Below are 15208 nucleotides of genomic sequence, written 5' to 3' on the forward strand. Positions count from 1 at the left end.
TTCTTTGAGAGACTCCGAGTCTCTCTAAGTTATGGCAGAAAAGGACACCCTGTCCTTCAGCGAAAGCCACATCCAGAACTTGATAGCCTCTGATCCTTTTGCCACAGTCTCACTCAGTACTAATGCAAAGCAACAAAACGAGTCTAATAAACTGATCAGGCTTCGTAAAAAGCACGTAAGGACTGAATTGCACGGACATTTCCTCCTGAAACACCTCAAGGGGGGTACAATCCCATGGGGTCTTCAGGTTAAGAATGTTCCTGTGATTTTCACAGAAGATCTAGAATACAGAAAAGGTTATAGTTTTATTAATACGAAGTGCAGTCGGGACCTCATGGTCCATACAATAGAAACTGCACAAAGGCTTTGTAGGAAGGAGGAGGACGAGATTGAGGAACTTACTAAGGCCATACAGAATAGCCAGGTAGTCACGGACGCGAAGTCACTCTTGGAGAAAATCGAGAAAGATATTCAGGTGTTTAAGGATAACACAATTAATGACAAAAGCAACAAATACGAAAGAGATATCAAGGCATTTAAAATAGACCAAGTCTATCCTTTTTTGTGAGACGACTACTATTTACAGTCAGACTTACGACAAGCTCTGACGAACTTTCAAGGAAGATCAAGAAACAGATTCACAACTTTCTCTAGCACGTCTTCATCAGATTCCTCGGGATCTGATAATAGAAATAAAAAGAAGGGGGTGTCTTTTTTAGAACAGGGCAAGCAATCCAAACCCAGATACAAGGTACCATGGGATATGCGAACACGGAGCAGCCACTACAAATCGTAAGTGGCCAAAGCACAGTAGTCATTTTATCATCTAGGGTGCTCACTGTTGAGGAAGAAGCAGTGCTAAATTTGGGCCTTAAATTTGTCCCATGTATGAAAACTGACTACACAAAGCTCAAGATGGAGGCTATGGAATTTTGCCGAAAGGTGAGACAGAAAGCTTTTTTTGCTAATACCCCATTGATGGAAAATGTTGAGCCAACTGGCTTGAGAAACAAGTCCAGGTTTGTACCACAGAATAACATTCCTAAACAAGTTGTAGCGTTTGAACAGGTACTGCTATCTTCCATCAGCAAAATGGAGAAAAACAAAAGTTTCACCCAACAGAATATGAGTCAGAAACAACGTGCGACAATAAGATCTTTAAAGGACGACCCCTCTATTGTAATAAAACAAGCAGACAAGGGTGGGACGGTAGTCATCTGGCCCCGCCCGATGTATTTACTAGAAGGTGAGAAACATATCAGAAACAATACCTGGTACCGCGCATTACCTGAGGACCCTGTCAAGCAAATTCAGAGACAGATTGCCCAGGTTCTTGAACTTGGCAAAGAAAGCGGCTTTACTAGGCACTAAAGAATTTGACTATTTGTTAAAAAAAATTCCTAGGACTCCTGTCCTCTATCTTCTACCGAAGATACACAAGAGTTTGAATGAGCCGCCCGGTCGCCCGATTGTTTCGGGCTGCGACTCTTGTTTGGAACCTATCGCCCAATATGTCGACTTCTTTTTGAAGCCTTTCATCAAGGAAGTTAGGTCCTATCTCAGGGACACGACTGACTTTCTTCTCAAAGTAGATGGTACCGCTTTTGATGCCCGGTCTCAAATAATGGTCACCATGGACGTCACGTCCCTCTACACCCAAATTCCACAAGAAGAGGCATTGGAGGTTATGCAGCTCTACCTTGACAAAAGAGACAGACCCCATCGGGTTCCAACATCATTCATTTTAGAACTGGCTACAATAGCGCTAAAAAAGAACTATTTCACCTTTAATGGGGAATTCTTCATGCAGGTGAAGGGGACTGCCATGGGGTGTCCTTATGCCCCGGAGATGGCAGTCCTCTTCATTTTTTTTTTTTTTTGTAAATATCTTTTTATTGCAGCAAAGTAAGTGATACAGTCTGTGCATTCGCGCCATCTCCGTTGTTGTTCAATATATGTGCAGCTTCCCCATCCCCTTGTCACACAGCCATTTAGCTCACACCCCGGAGGTTGAGCGGCGATATCATGAATAGAGAACTGCGCTGGGGAATTCTGCGTTGTCCAATAACCACCAGATGTTCGGGAAATGGCAGTGCTGCTTTTCAGTCCTTCCGCTCCCTCCTCTGTGCCCCCTGTCCGAATGAACTAAGAGCCACTCCGTACCATGCTGAACAACCAGCCCCCCGCCCCCCCCAACTCTCCCGACCCCTCCTACCCCCCTTCCCACTCCTAGAACCGCCCCCCGCCCCCATCCGCACCCCCCCCCCCCCCCAGGCGTGCTAGAGTACCACCGGTACGAGTCCTCAACCCTCTTGACTAGGTCAGATCCGAAGTGAGCCATCAGGAGCTATCAACAACCAGCTGTCAGTCATCACAATGGAAATAGGGGAGCAAAGGAGGGGGCCTAGGTCACCCCTCCGTCAGGCGGGTGCTCCGCCGGAGCTGGTCTATGCGCCGGGGTGTCCTCCTCGTCCACGTCCAGAAGCGTGAGATCTAGGACCAGCCTCTCCCATGCCCTGGCCCTCTCCTGAGCCGCGTCATTGTCTGCCCTGAGTGCGGCCTGCATACGAAGTTCTCCCTCACACCTGGCCCATTTATGTAGCTCAGCCTTCCACTGCTCTCCCGTGGGGCCCCTGGTCGCCTTCCATTGGGACGTGATGGCCCGCTTCGCCAGGAGGAGACCCAGGTCCAGAAACTTGCTGGTAACCTTGTTTTTTGATGTGTGTGGGAACCAGTGTAGGATGCAGTGTGCCATGGTGAATTGTAAGTCCCTCTCCGTTACCTCCCTCAGAACATCCACTACCTCTCTCCAGAAGGAACCCAACTCAGGGCAGGACCAGAACATGTGTTGGAAATCGGCTACGTCCGCTGGGCAACGCGGGCAGGACGCCGGATGGGCTGGGAAGTACTTATGTAGTTTGTCAGGGGTCAGGTAGGCCCTGTGCAGGACATAAAAGTGCACCAGCTGGAACCTAGCGTTGCGCGTCCCATTCCGGGCCCGCTCCAGTATACCATTCCACGCCTCCTCAGGGATCTCGGTCGCCAGGTCAGCCTCCCATTTCGCCTTCAGGGTCAGCAGTGGGGCGACGGCCTCCGAGACCATGCGTCGATACAGACATGTGACAGCCTTGACCGTCCCCGCCATCATCACTACATACTGGCAGCCCAGAGACAGAGGCGGTTCCGTCATGTCCGTTTTCCAATGTTTGCGGATCGCCGCCGTCAGCGCTGCGTGAAGAAGGAAGTCCCCCCCCGCCAGCTCGAAGCGGTCTTTCAGGAGGTCGAAGGGCAACAGCACCCCGTTCTCGTAGAGGTCACCCATGGACGACAGCCCCTGCAGGTCCCAGCCGTCTAGTCCGTGCCACGAACCACCATGCGGAAGCGCCCCGCAGAGCTTGAGTGGGATCTCAGGCGCATATGGAACCGCAATACCACCCCTATGGCGATACCTGTTCCAGCATTTTCGGGCTGTTGCAAATTCCTGAGTGAGGTGGAAATCTCCCATCGGGAGTCCCAGGACAATCCGGGATAACACCTGGACCGGGCCCGCCGGTTCACCCGAGCCGTCCTCTCCTCTCCTGGCTCTAGCCACCCACTGCGTCAGCCATTGCAGTTGCGCCGAGAGGTAGTAGAGCTCATAGTCTGGCACTGCCAGCCCCCCGTCCGACCGAGGGTAGAGAAGAGTGTCATGTGCTACCCTGCGTCTGCCCGTCCCCCACAGAAAGCCGATGACCATCGTACGCAGCTCGCCGGGATCCAGATCGGGAGGGTCCCGAAGAAGTAAAGCAGCCGAGGCAAGGTCACCATCCTGAGAAGCGCCACTCTCCCCATCAGTGTCAACGGGAGCGTGCTCCCAAAGTCAAAATTCCCTTTAGCGTGCCTGATTGCCGATCCAATATTTCCCTCAAGGATATCCGCCCTATCGTGGAAGATCGAGGTGCCAAGGTACCGCAGACTCCTCTCCTCCCACGTCACTCCCTCTGTGGTTTGTGGGCATATTCTTCGTGGGCGGGCCGGGAATAGGTGGGATTTCGCCCAGTTCACTCGGAGGCCCAACACTCTGCTCAAAGATTGCAGGAGGGCCTTAGCTCCACGCAGGGAGTCAGCTGAGTCCGCCAGGAACATCAGCAGATCATCTGCGTACAATGCGATGTGGTGCACTTGTCCATAGACGTCTAGTCCCCGAAACGCTCGGCCCAGCCGGGCTCGCGCTGCGAGGGGCTCAACAGCCAGGGCGAACAGTAGGGGGGAGAGAGGACATCCCCGGCGGGTGCCCCTGCCCACCACACACACCTCAGAGATAACCCGCCCAGTTCGGACCCTCGCCGTCGCGTTCTGGTAGAGCAGCGACGTCCAATTCACAAAGCCCTCACCGAGGGTCAACGCGCGCATGACGTGGAAGAGGTAAGGCCATTCTAGGCTGTCAAAGGCCTTCTCCATATCGACAGCAAACACCACTGCCTCGTCGCCGTCGTAGGTGTCAGCCTCCAGCACATGTAGGAGCCGCCTCACATTAAGCGCCGTGTTGCGGGCCGGGATAAAGCCCGACTGGTCCGCATGGACCAGCATGGGCATGTGGGGGAGCAAACGTGTCGCCAAGATTTTACTTAGAATCTTGTAGTCTAGGTTGAGCATGGACAATGGGCGATACGCCGTTCTGTCCCATGGTTGCTTGCCCGGTTTCAGCAGGGGGACGATCAGCGCCTCACCGGTGGTCGCGGGCAGACTACCCAGCCTCCTCGATTCGTTGTATAGCCACGTCAGCCGGGGCGCAAGGAGATCAACATAGGTGAGATAAAATTCCGTTGGGAATCCATCGGTGCCCGGGGTCTTGTTCCTCGCCATGCTCTTGATGGCGACTCGCACCTCTCTCTCCTCGATCTTGTCCCCGAGTCACTTCGCGTCCTCCTCCCCCAGCTCCGGGAGCTCAAGATCCTCCATAAAGGCCTGGAATTCATCTAGCGAAGGGAGGACCCTGCTGCAGTAAAGCTCCGTGTAGTATTCATAGAATAACCCATGAATCCCCTGCTGGTCAAAGCGTGCCGCCCCCGCGTGGTCTCTGAGTTCTAGGATGACCGAGCTCCGGCGAGCCAGATTGGCCAGCCAGGCCAGAAGAGCTCCTGACTTGTCGCGTTCCGAGTGTGCGCGTGTAAGGTAGGCCTTGTAGTCGAAGCACCGGAGGCGCTCCACCGTCGCTGCCACCGCCTCTCGTGCCTCCAGCAGGGCCTCATGTGTGTCCGGTCGTTCAGGCCTCGCCCTCTCCAGCCCTCTTAATTTCTCGTCTTCCCTCGTGATGTCCTCTAGCAAGGTTCTCCGCACACCCGACGCCGTTGCTATGCATTGGCCCCGCAACACCGATTTGAAGGCGTCCCATTCCGTCGTGGCCGAGCACGCCGTGCCCGCGTTGATCTGGAAGTACGCGTCGATGCCCGAGGCTATTGCGGTTTGGAAGAGCTGGTCTTCCAGCGCCTCGGGGCGCAGTTTCCAGGCCGGGATCCTCGGGCGGTATTGCGACCAGCGCAGCCGCACAAGAAGCGGGTTATGGCCAGAGATCGAGCGCGTGAGATATTCGCTAGCAGATGCGTCTCCTGGAGGAATGCGATGTGAATGCCCCGCCTGACTAAATAGGAGTGGTTCTTGTGTCGCCTATGCATTGTATGCATTCCCCTTACGTTCCACGTGAGACATTTGTAGCCTAAGTCGGATCCCATTGTAGAGTCCATCGTATTCCATTGACCCCCTCAGTGAACCCCCCAGCACTCCCAGGTCCCACCCCCATCCCCCCCAACCCGTTTAAGCAAACTACCCCAACTCCCACACCCCAGGACAGACAACCAACATGGAAACCCCATCCAAACTTAAGTAGCAAAGGTGTATCACAGTAGAATAGGGCTAGGGTGGCAGTGACGCCTACCCCAGGCAGGCCTGAGGCCCCCCGCCCCCGCCCCGCCCCCCCAAAAAACACTCAGGAGAGGCCTCCCGGCTCTTCCCTTCCACCCACATCTCACTGACAAGTCCCAGGAGCTATCCACTTCTCACTGCATAGCGTCCGGAGGTAGCCCCCATCCGCACCCGCACCCCAGTACCTTACATTCATGAACAGAGTCCTGCGATCCAGCTCAGCCAAGGATTCCATCAGCTGTTTGGGGAGTCACCACCGGCAGTTCCGTCTCTGAAAGCTTGTGTCCACTGCTGGAGCCTGGGCTGGGAGCACTGGCCTTCGACTGCTCCGATGCGCTGCTGGAGGGGCTGGCGTCCCCCTGGCTGATGGCCCCCACTGCCAGCACCGCCTTAGCTCTCTCCTGCTGCCACCCCAATGGGGAACCAGAACCTCGTGTCGGCGTCATCTCCGTAGAACGCCTCCTGGGTGATGTCGCCGGGGGGGGATCGGCGCTCGACTCCCCCCTGGCATCCAACCAGCTCCAGGCCTCCTGAGGTGTTAGGAAAAAGTGGGTGTGCTCCCCAGCAATGACCCTCAGCCGCGCCGGGAACAGCATGGCATATGGCAGCTGTAGCGACCTCAGTTTCCGCTTGACCGCCAGGAAGGAGGCCCTTTGTCTTTGCACATCCCTAGTGAAGTCCGGGAAGACCATGACCCTACTGTTGTCGATCCCTAGGTCCGGCAGGTCCCGTACCCTCCGGAGGATGTGGTCCCTGTCTCGGAAGTGCAGGAGACGCAGTACTATCGGTCGTGGCGGTCCTCCCGGCTTGGGAGGGCGCGCAGGGACTCTGTGCGCCCGCTCAATGACGAAAAACGGGGAAAGTCCTTCTGGGGCTACCTCAGACCGCAGCCAACCCTCCAGGTAGGAGACCGCATCCTGCCCCTCCACTTTTTCTGGGACCCCCACAAGGCGGAGGTTATTGCATCTAGAGCGTCCTTCGCTGTCCTCAGCTCTGAGCTCCAGCAATCGTACCTTCTGCGCCATCTCCGCCAATGATGTCTTTAGAGCAGCTACATCCCCGGGCAGATCCTTCAGGGTTACCTCCGTGGTCGCCACTCGCTCTTTTAGCTTCCTATGGTCATCCTTCAGCAATGTTAGGTCTGAGCCAATGATGTCCATGCGCTTTTCGAGAGCTTCCCGCGACGCCACAATCGCCTGCATGATGTCCGCCAAGGACAGATCCCGTGGGCAGGCCGAGCTCCCCGCACCAGTCCCCGGTGCATCGTCTTCCACGAGGTGGCCCGGGTCATCCAACTTCAGGGCTTCAAAGCCCTTCTTCCTACCTCCTCGCACCATTCTGGCGGGCAGTTAGCTTTGTGTGCCCCTGTGTTGGTCGCCGGCGAGTCAGGGTACTCCCGCTCTCCCCACTAGGTCCGTCGCAGTCACTCTGCCCTTCCACGCCTCCGGGCCCTTGCTAGGCGGGGCCCACAGTCTCCAAGCAGCGCAGGGGTTAGGCCCCACTCCACCCGGTCAGCGGGGCACCAGTGCTCCCCGTTCGGTCGCTTGGCAAATTCACCCCCGTCTGGGCGTCACAGGCTGTCTTCGCGCTTGCAAGCACCAGTCCCGGGGTGGTTCCTGGTATGCGGGCGTCTCCAGTCAGGCAGCCGCCTCCTCCCGCCTTCAGTCCGGGTGCCTCTCAGGAGTAGGTGGCCAGTGTCTCCTCCTCCAATCTCCCAACCATCTACTTTCAAGCGTCGCTAGCCTGCTGGTGTTGTGGGCTCCGCGCTTCCTCGGGCGAGGGGGCCCCCGGACTATCCCACTGTCCGGAGGGCGGGCTCAGCACCCCACAAGGCCCCAGGGACTCCGCGATCGGCAGTTGAGGCAGGCACTGTCACTCGGGCGGCGCCATCTTGGGGTCAGGCAGACCGGCTGCCCCTCGCTCTCCGGTCCCGCTCACTCTGTGGCGCCCGCCAACTCTCCTCACCTCCAGTGGACTCAAGGGACCTCCGCAGGCAAACGGCCAAAAGCCACAGTGTCCCAGGGCTCTTAACGCTGACAGGGCACCGCCGCCAGGCATTTCAGGCCGGGACGGTGGCCGCCATTTTGGGCGCTCGTTCCTCCGGGTGCCGCGCTCTTCACAAGAAGTTCGGTGGGGGCAGCTACGGGGGTCCCCGGAACTCCAGGTTTACCCCTCGTGCTCCCGAGACCTTCCTGTATGTACTCGTGGGCTCGGGGTTCGAGCCGGGGCGCAGGATGTGTGGTGGTGCGAGGCGGGCGCGGAGGAGCTCCGGAGTCCCGCTTCCACCTACATCGGTGCCTTAGCCATGCCCCCATGGCAGTCCTCTTCATGGCACAGTATGAGGAGAAGTTTGTTGAGGTGAATAACCCCTTCAAACATCATATCATACAATGGTATCGTTACATCGATGATGTCTGGCTCCTGTGGCAGGGGAGCCAGACCGAACTCTTGACATTCCATGCCTGGCTTAATACCAGACATAGAGATATACAATTCTCCATTGAACACAGCCCCAGTCGCATGACATTTCTAGACGTCGAGCTTACGTGCGCCCAGGGACAACTTAAAACATTGTTGTTCAAAAAATTAACTGATAGGATAGGAATACTATCTTACATCACAGAAGCGCACACCCGAGAAACCTTAAGTCTAACTTGCCGTACGGGCAATTGCTTAGGATACGGAGGAATTGCTCTGACATAGAAGATTATGACAAACATGCCCGCAATTTCTGTTCTGACATGCAACAAAGAGGCTATCCCAAAAATCTCCTTAAACATTCCTTTAAACGAGCTAGGTATACTCCTCATGAATGCCTATTGGAAGTTAAGAAACACCCACGATTAGAGAAACTTGTGTGCGTTTCCACATTCTGTCCTGACACCCACAAACTTAGACAGGCGGTGCTGAAAAATTGGCACCTTTTGGAGGGGTTGGATTGTCCGTTCCCCAAGCCGATCTTCGCATACAAAAAGAACCAGAGTATTGGTCAGCAACTAGTCAGAGCTGATATTGCCATATCCAAACCTAAGAATGACTTGCTGTCACAATGGAAGCTTAAACCCATTGAAGGCCACCACAAGTGTGGCAATTGTGTCGCGTTCCCCAATACAATTGAGGGCAAAGAATTTATCCACCAAGGCATTAAATGGTCACACAATGAGTTCACTAATTGTAAGACGAAGAATGTCGTCTATGTGATACTGTGCCCCTGCGCGAAGATTTATGTTGGCAAGACTAACCAACAGATTAATCATCGAATTAGCCAACATCGGTCTCGCATCAAGCAAAAAGTGATGACAGCTCCGATGGTCGAGCACTTTTTGGAGAAGGGCCACAATGAACATGATTTCAAGTGGTCTGTTCTAGACACAATACACTCCACAAATCGATGCCAAGATATTGAACGTGTGGTGCTTCAGAAAGAGGCTTATTTAATTTTAAAATTCAACAGCGCTCAGACTGGGTTGAACAACCTATCAGAAATAGCGCGCCTCTAATCACGGTCTTTTCCATGAGTGACTTCTGATTTGCAGTGACTTCCTTAGCACAATCACTGGGCCCTTCCCCTTTAAAACATGGAATATTTCCTCACTGTTAACATTAAAGATAATGTCAACCCGGCATCTTGGGACCATAAACATCCAGACAACCATAAACCAAGAATTTTCCTGTATATATTATGTGTCAGTAGAGCAAGAGGGTTGCATATGCACAATGCGCCACATATCCATTGGACTGCTAAACACTTTATTGAATAGGCATGAACACAGCTCAGCCTACATTGCGCGGCCCGCAAAGCACACCTTCAATGAATCACACAGGTATAAGTATCATTCTCACAATGCGATAGTGTGGGACTAAATACGCGAGGATGGGAGGGGTTGGGGTCCGGTTGGGGTTTGGGGTTGTTAACTGCATCGTGACGAGACAAATCGCCCTTACCAGCTTACATGGACACATTGTCCCACCTCAGAGATGTACCGACTGGGGGGAGAAGGATACCGGTGGAAAGGGTGTGGTATGGATTGTTGATTTGCTTATGTGTCATTTGTAGGATGCAACAGAAAATAATAAAAAAAAATGTAAACCAAAAAAACCAAGATGTACGTGTCCAATACATTTCTAGTTCTTACTGCAGATATAAAAAGGAGATGACCCAAAAACATATGTCTAGGGAATTTCCAAAATTGTTGGAAAAACAAATCTTCTCCACTCCTGCGGTGCCCCCTCTTCTTTACTAAAGGTTTAAGTAGATGTCTGCACGAAAATATTTAAAAACTTGCAAAAAAACATACAATGCCAGAGTGATTGTTCAGTTATATTATCACTAATTAGGAACATAAAGGTGCTTACTCCTCTACAGATCCCTTTAATTGCAGTTCTGAAGAGAGGACATTTGCCCAACTCTTGCATCCCAGGATGGGTGTTGGGACAAGAAGCCCCTGCATGTCTCTAGACAGCCATGTTGTCCTGTCTTGTCTTGGCACCTGTAAATCCTCTGTTGCGTTCCCTCAGTAAGCTGGACATTCATGCGAACCCTCTGACCCTGCTCCCTCTTTTATGGCTCAAGACCCCAGAACTGGGCTCTTAGGCTGAGGTGGTACCCAAAGTCGGTCGCTGAATCCCAAAGTCATGGCTGCCCTCCTTAGCCAGACATGGGGTGGTGGCAGCTTGACTGATCATGAATGTCCTGGTAACCTTCAGGTGGATATGTACACTGTCCTTCCCTGTTTAAAAGTTGTACCAGTTTCCTTTTACCAGGATGTTTTACCTTCATATGCATGGAACTAGGCAAATATGTTTTTCGCAGCATGTGGATTCGAAAATTTCGTATTTTTTTGTCCCTTTTCGTTTTCTTTTCTCAGTGCTGCCAGCTTAGGATGGGCGAAAAATCTGCAGCCCCATCTAGCCCTTTTACTTCTGGTTGTCTTAAGTAGCTGTTGTTGGGAGATCTGAGGTGTCTAGTAGGGGTGTACCTAGATATCAGATTCCTCAGTTTTTCTGGCCTAGTGTTATTAATGGCTCTGCGAGCTATGCAGAGGGTTTTAAACTTGACTCTAGCTATAATAGGCAGCCAGTGCAGCTGTTTAAGTGCTTCCTTTGCAGAGATGCGGTTAGGAATTTTTAACAGGAGTCTAGCTGCCTCGTTTTGTACCACTTGGAGTCTCCTTAACACATACTTAGGTAAACCCAGATACACAAGTTTCCATAATCCAGTTGTGAGATGAGGAGGGATTGAATCACCGTTTTCCTCAGGTGCTCAGGGATGAAATCAATGATTTTACTAAACATTTTAAGAAGGGGGACACGTGTCCCTGTGACCTTCTTGGATTGGTAATCCAGCGTGAGGGAATCGTCCAGCCAAGTTCCACATTTTTTGTGGCTGGTTAAGGGATGGGTGGATCTCCCATACATTTGGGCCAGTGTGTCAGGGGTGAGTGGATGCCCAGATTTCCAAGCAGCATGAGCTCAGTTTTACCACCATTCAGTTTCAAACTTGCTGGTGGACATCCAATTGACCACTATCTCCAGATAACCGGGCAGCAGATTATTGCTAGGGTCTGAGCCGATGGTAAAAGACACAACTAGCTGGGTGTCATCAGCATCTGACTCCACTGATATTCCATATTCCTGCTGGCCCCTCAGCCAGCTGTCGAACATAGATAATAAATAAGGGTGGGCTAAGGGACGAGCCCTGGGGTACACCACATGTGATAGGGAGGTGCTCTGAGACACAGTCCCCTTCCATCACCTGGAAAGTTCTGTTCTCCAGGAAGGAGGCAAGCCAATCCTAGGCTTTTTCCTGAATACCAACTTCCCCTAATCTCCAATTTAGGATGGTATGATGTACGATGTCGAAGGCGGCGCTGAGGTCCAGCAAGAGGATGGCGGCAGACCGACCCTCATCAAGTATCGATTTTAGGTCCTCAGTGACTGAAAGTAGTGCCGACTCAGTACTGTATGCGGCTCGAAAGCCCATCTGGGAGGCATGAAAGGTGTCATTAGACTTCAAGAAATTGGTCAGAGAAAGGTTGACAGGCTTCTCCGGAAGTTTGCCCAGATATGGTAAGAGAGAGATGAGACAGAGATTATTCAAAATGGTAGGGTCGAGATTGGGTTTCTTTTGTAGAGGCTTAATGATTGCGTGCTTCCACAATTTAGGGACTAGGGCCAAATCTAGCGAGAGATTGAGAAGTTCAGTCACCGATGGTAGAAGGATCATGTATTTGTGTTTCTCACATTCCTCACCCCTCAAGGTTCCATATCGAATGTGGTATTAGTGTTTCTCACATTCCTCACCCCTCATGCTTCCCTATCACATGTGGTATTCGTATTTCTCACATTCCCCCATCATGGTTCCCTATCACACATGGTATTCGTGTTTCTCACATTCCTCACCCCTCATGGTTCCCTATCACATGTGGTATTCGTGTTTCTCACATTCCCCCCATCATGGTTCCCTATCACACGTGGTATTCGTGTTTCTCACATTCCCCCATCAATGTTCCCTATTACATGTGGTATTCGTGTTTCTCACATTCCCCCCATCATGGTTCCCTATCACATGTGGCATTTGTGTTCCTCACATTCCTTGCCCCTCAATGTCCCATATCGCATGTGGTATTCGTGTTCCTCTTATTACTCGCCCCTCATGGTTCCCTATCGCATGTGGTATTCGTGTTCCTCACATTCCTTGCCCCTCATGGTTCCCTATCACATGTGGTATTCGTGTTCCTCACATTCCTTGCACCTCATGGTTCCCTAATATGTGTGGTATTCGTGTTTCTCACATTCCCCCATCATGGTTCCCTATCACACGTGGTATTCATGTTTCTCACATTCCCCCCATCATGGTTCCCTATCACACGTGGTATTCGTGTTTCTCACATTCCTCCCATCATGGTTCCCTATCACATGTGGTATTCGTGTTTCTCACATCCCTCCATCATGTTTCCCTATCGCATGTGGTATTCGTGTTTCTCACATTCCTTGCCCCTCATGGTTCCCTATCGCATGTGGTATTCGTGTTTCTCACATTCCTTGCCCCTAATGGTTCCCTATCGCATGTGGTATTCGTGTTCCTCACATTCCTTGCACCTCATAGTTCCCTAATATGTGTGGTATTCGTGTTCCTCACATTCCCCCCAACAGTCCCCTATCGCATGTGGTATTCGTGTTTCTCAAAATCCCCCCATCATGGTTCCCTATCACCTGTGGTATTCGTGTTCCTCACATTCCTTGCCCCTCAAGGTTCCATATCGCATGTGGTATTCAGGTTTCTCACATTCCTCAGCATAAGTGGATGGGACGGCCCTGAAATGGAGGGCTTCTTACCTGCATGGGTGAAGCTTTCAGGTGTCACAAGCCACACACACCTCCAAACACATCAAACTGGCACAAGGAGTTCCACAGGGTTCAATATTGAGCGCAACGCTGTTTAATTTATATGTCGCCCCTTGGCCGAAATAATGGAGAAGCATGGCGTGACAATAGTGTCATACGCAGATGACACACAGCTTGTGGTCACCTTAACACAAAATCTGCTCTAGCGGCCAGTAGCTTTGCGAACTGCCTAAAAGAATTCGCGGGATGGATGACGGATAACTGTCTAAGGCTCAACGGAAACAAGACGGAAATACTGATAGTCGGAAACACACCATATATCTGGTCATCGGCTTTGTGGCCAGTAGGCTTAGGTCAGATTTCCATAGACTATCTTTTGAGACCCAAATCAAAAGGGTTGCAGGTAGATGTTTTGGAATCCTGAGAATATTGAGGAAGACCCTAGATATCCTATCTCTGGTGGCCCTGCTCTTGGTCTGATCACTCTCTGGTCTCATTTTTCCTTGACCAAAGTCTTGCCAAAAGACCTCCCCTTCCTAGAAACACCTGGGCCCATAAATGGAACCATGTAGACGGGCCTTCTCTTTGTTCCTCCCTCTTAGCTTCTTGTCCCAACCTCTCAGAGCTTTCCCCTTCATCTCAAGCAGACACCATCAACAACTGGTTGTCCACAGCATGTGACCAAGTGGCCCCGCTCAGGCGCGTAAGAACTAGGCGGGTACACGTCGCTAACAGATGGTTTAACGCCGAGCTTAAGGAAAAAAAACTCAAAGTGCGGCAGGCTGAGCGCGCCTGGAGACGCGCCTACTGCCCTGTGTTAAAATTTCAGAACACTTCCATCTCCAATGAATATAAAAAAGCCATACTCCTTGCTAAGACCGACTACTTCTCCTCAAAAATTCTCTCGGCCGAAAACCAACCTAGAGAAATCTTTGCCACTGTCCATGAGTTAGCCTCCTCAGATAGGGTCACTCTTAAACCTCCCCCTTCCCAATCCTTCTGCGATTCTCTCAGTGATTACTTTATTGAGAAAATCCCTGCTGTCAAGTCTAATATTCCACTTCCTTCTCCTTCCTTCATCAATCCCCAACCACTGTTCAACCTGTTTCATTTGGATCAAATACCCCCCTGACCAGGGAAACTTTTCTGTCTCTGATTACAAGGGTCAAGTCAGGATCCCCCTCTGACATCTGCCCTGCATATGTTCTGAGGGAGATCTTTCTGGCTTGCCCACTGCCCCCTCTTACTTTTATCAATGACTCTCTGGCACAGAGCATTGTTCCAGATCTTCATAAGTCAGCAACCATAATTCCTATCCTAAAGAAGCCTGGCGCCGACCCCTCCTCCCTCCCCAACTATCGTCCCATATCCCTTCTTCCGTTCTTTGGCAAAGTCCTGGAATGCCACGTCACCAACGTTTTTGGTGCATTTGTGGAGGGCAGCTGTAGTTTAGCCCCCTGTCAGGCGGGCTTTCGTCCATCCCACTCCACCGAGAAGGTGGTCCTCTCTGTTATGGACAAGCTAAGAGAGGGGATGGATATTAAATCGCCCCAGGCACTGGCCCTTCTTGATTTGTCCGCCGCCTTTGACACGGTTGACCATTCCATCCTTCTCACCCGTGTCGAGGCGGCCGGCATCAGGGGGCCCGCCCTGGCTTGGCTTACCTCCTTTTTGAGGGATCGAATACAGGCCGTCCATCTGGCCGACTTTTCCGCACCCTCACGCAATGTTCAATATGGTGTTCCCCAGGGCTCTTCCCTTTCCCCTCTTCTTTTTAATTTATACATCTTCCATCTCATTTTTGCTTTACAGCAGATGGAGGTCACGGTATTCAACTATGCCGATGACTTCCAGCCTATTTTTAATCTGTCTCCCTCCCTGGAGTCCATTCACAATTTCAAATCGGTTATGATTTTTATCAGGAACTGGATGAACTTACGTTAACCCAGATGAAAATGAA

This window comes from Lissotriton vulgaris, unplaced genomic scaffold, assembly GCF_964263255.1.
Source record: "Lissotriton vulgaris unplaced genomic scaffold, aLisVul1.2 SCAFFOLD_5375, whole genome shotgun sequence".
Classification (NCBI taxonomy): Eukaryota; Metazoa; Chordata; class Amphibia; order Caudata; family Salamandridae; genus Lissotriton; species Lissotriton vulgaris.